We start from the raw sequence: 303 nt of genomic DNA, 5'->3' as shown, positions 1-303 counted from the left end.
CTCTGCCTTCTCCCTTACCCCACTATTATTATTTTCAAATAGCAGCCAGAATATTTCTGTTCAGACCCAGGAGCCAGTTGTGCAAAATCCGCAGTTACCACCTTGCTCAGAGTGAAAGCAAAACCTATTACAATGTTCTAGAAAATCCTACTCTATCTGGTCCCTCATAAGCTTCCTAAACCCATCTCTAGTATTCTCTCCAGTGCCTCCTCCACTCCAGCCATACTGGCCCCATCCACATTCTAGGCAAACTCTTATCTCAGAACCCTGTGCCTGGCATTCCTTCTGCCTAGAGAGCTGTTC

The sequence above is a fragment of the Mustela nivalis genome (genome assembly GCF_964662115.1).
Source record: "Mustela nivalis genome assembly, chromosome: 1".
In the NCBI taxonomy this organism is placed as follows: Eukaryota; Metazoa; Chordata; class Mammalia; order Carnivora; family Mustelidae; genus Mustela; species Mustela nivalis.
Note: the sequence above shows the minus strand (reverse complement) of the source record.